The sequence below is a fragment of the Micromesistius poutassou genome (genome assembly GCF_964030765.1).
Source record: "Micromesistius poutassou genome assembly, chromosome: 15".
NCBI lineage: Eukaryota > Metazoa > Chordata > Actinopteri > Gadiformes > Gadidae > Micromesistius > Micromesistius poutassou.
This window is the reverse complement of record NC_140285.1, coordinates 5,506,683-5,509,761: the sequence shown is the minus strand read 5'-3', so window position 1 is coordinate 5,509,761 and position 3,079 is coordinate 5,506,683. Positions and strand designations below refer to the sequence as shown.

General features: G+C 38.5%; 1 protein-coding gene across 1 annotated transcript in view; it reads right to left on the bottom strand.

Annotated features, from left to right (window-relative positions):
- Positions 1–2,595: 2,595 nt before the first annotated feature.
- Positions 2,596–3,079, bottom strand: part of chdh (choline dehydrogenase) — an 8,722-nt gene continuing 8,238 nt past the window's right edge. The window contains exon 10 of the mRNA XM_084479996.1: positions 2,596–3,079. This exon is cut by the window's right edge and continues 1,324 nt beyond it. The gene's annotated coding sequence lies outside the window, so the exon portion shown is untranslated.

Below are 3,079 nucleotides of genomic sequence, written 5' to 3'. Positions count from 1 at the left end.
GTATACAAATTTACACTTTTATCCTAAAAACAATGAAATCAAGGACACACATGTAGCTTAGTAGGCCTACCTTTTGTAAAAATGTTCAACTACACAATAAGACTATTTTCTACATTAATTATTTTGAAATATAGTGACGTTTTTTGTAAAAGAGTGTGAGGTCATTGGATGGCTTCTGATTCTCATTTACAGTTATTAAAAAAAAACCTTCATTTCTAAATACAAGAAAAAATACTGTTAAACATAATGTAATTTGAATTCCTTGAAAGATTCATCAATTATTCCGATTTGTGCAAAAATGTATTTAACATTTAAATCAAGCAGCACTGATATATACTGGCCATAACACTGGTTATGGGCATAATATATATATATATTAAATGTATTTTAAAGGTCCCATGGCATTTCACTTTATGAGGTTTTCTAACATTAATATGAGTTCTCCTAGCCTGCCTATGGTCCCCAGTAGCTAGAAATTGCGTTAGGTGTATAACGAGCACTAGGTATCCTGCTCCGCCTGACACACACTGTAACCAAGTGTTGTACACTTGTTATTTGGATAACCGTTCTGCTATTGGTGTTATGTCACATAACACGCAACACAACAAGGCAAGCTTGCATTTGGTGAAAAGACTATAGACTGCGTCGGGTTCTCTGACGTCTCTGGTACCTACTTCCACAACGAGACTCGTATCGGGGGTTATCTCAGCCATGGATGGTTGAGAAGGAATTGGGGGAAAGAAACGTTGGCTTTGACTTCCTGAAGTACATGAACCGCGACATGGAGGAGAAAGGGATTGTTGCCCGCGACTGTCTCCCGCCGGAGCCCCGCTGCGGGCATCGCTACCGAGGCGGTGGTGCCTCGGCAGCGGGCAGCGCCGAGGCTGGCTCCGGCGGGAGACTGAACCGCGGCCATGTCGCGGTTCAGTCTACTTCAGATTGATGTGGAAGTGGAAGAACCAGAGACGTTGGAGAACCCGACGCAGTCGTATGAGATTCATAATATCGTCTGGAGGGGCACACAGCTTTATAATATGATATTATTTAGTTATAGAGATCCAGGACTCCCGCCGGAGCACCCGGAGTGTTCTAGAATATTTACAGAACACGGCCAAAAGCTGTGTGCTCCTCGCCATTGCGATACATCCACTGTAAAAACTAGCGCATGGTAGGCAACCGTGGCCGCAAGCTGCTCAGGGCCACACCCCCACCCTCCACCTTGACCCGCCTCTAAGAAACGGCACGTTTGTGGAAAGCTCATTGTGGGACTGGCTCGTAGTGGCTGTAATTCTGCACCAAGGCTGAACTTCTTGAACGTCTTCAAGTACTGTATTAGGGGCCCACTAACAGCTATATAAAAGCATTCATAAAGTAGCATGCCATGGGATCTTTATAGGCACTAGCACAATCTTGCATAATGTTTCCAAATAACAAAGAAGTGTACAACACTTGTAACTTGCGTAACTTACAACTTGTAACTTAGGTAACTTACAACTTGTAACTTAGGTAACTTACAACTTGTAACTAACGTGACTTACGTAACTTGTAGGCCTAACTTAGGCTACGTAACTTGTAACTTACAGCTTGTTGTAACTTGTTAGCCTACTTATGTAATTTACGTAACTTACAACTTGTAGCTTGTAACTTACGCAATTTATGTAACTTGTGACTTACGTAATTTACGTAAATTTTAATTACGTAACTTACGCAATTTACGTAAATTTTAATTACGCAACTTACGCAATTTAAGTACATTTTACTTACGTAATTTACGTAACTTACGTAAAATTTACTTACGTAACTTACACAATTTACGTAAATGTAACTTAGGTCAATTGCGTAACTTACGCAATTTACATAAATTTAACTTACGTAATTTACGTAACTTACGCAATTTACGTAAATTTAACTTACGTAATTTACCCGATTTACGTAAGATACAAGTTACGTAAATTGCGTAACTTGCATAAATTTAACTTATGTAATTTACGTAAATTTAACTTACGCAATTTACTTAACTTACGCAATTTACGTAACTTGCGCAATTTACGTAAGTTAAATTTAAATAAATTACGTACGCGTAATTTACGTAAATTTAACTTAGGTAACTTACACAATTTACACGTAACTTACACAAGTTACACAATTTACTTAACTTTAACTTACATAATTTACGCAATTTACGTAAGTTTTACTTACGCAATTTACGTAACTTTAACTTACATAACTTATGCAATTTACGTAACTTTAACTTACGCAATTTACGTAACTTACATGATTTATGTAACTTACGTAAGTCACCTAAGTTACATAATTGACGTAACTTGTAACAAGTTGTAAGTTACGTAATTTATTTATATAAGTTACAAGTTGTAACTTAGAGATAACCCCCACTACGAGTCTCGTTGTGGAAATACCAGAAACGTCAGAGAACCGGACGCAGTCTAGTCTTTTCACCAAATGTAAGCTTTACGCAAGCTTGCGTTATTGTGTTGCGTGTTATACGCCATAACACCAACAGCAGAACGGTTATGTTTGGCTACATATATGTTTGGCCAAACATGTACACTATATAAATTATCATTTATAATTAAAAGCATTTCACTATTGGCTTTAATTCTACACCATTCATATTTCCATTATCCAAAATCATGTAAACAAGTATAAAATGTATAATTAGTAGTACATATTTGTAATGTAAAACGGTAAACACTACGACACATCCCACTGAAGTATTTCCAGTCTGTGGTTCCACATAAGCAGTCATATCATCAAACGTCAAAAGTCACACTCCTCACTTACTGTTACCTCTTTGCAGTGGCGGAGCCACGTGGTGGCTGGGTAGTCACGCCAGCATAAGGAAGTGGCGTGACTACCCATCTCTTTGAGCGAGCGTGTCCTGGAAGTTCCAGGACACTTCATATCACGTGTATGGCAACGTTGAATTCCTAAAATGAATTATTATCTCATGCCTGGGAACACACACTCGCTCAAAGAGCTGGGTAGTCACGCCACGTCCTTATGCCGGGGTGGAAGTTCCCGGACACAAGATAATAATTCATTTTAGGAATTCAACGTT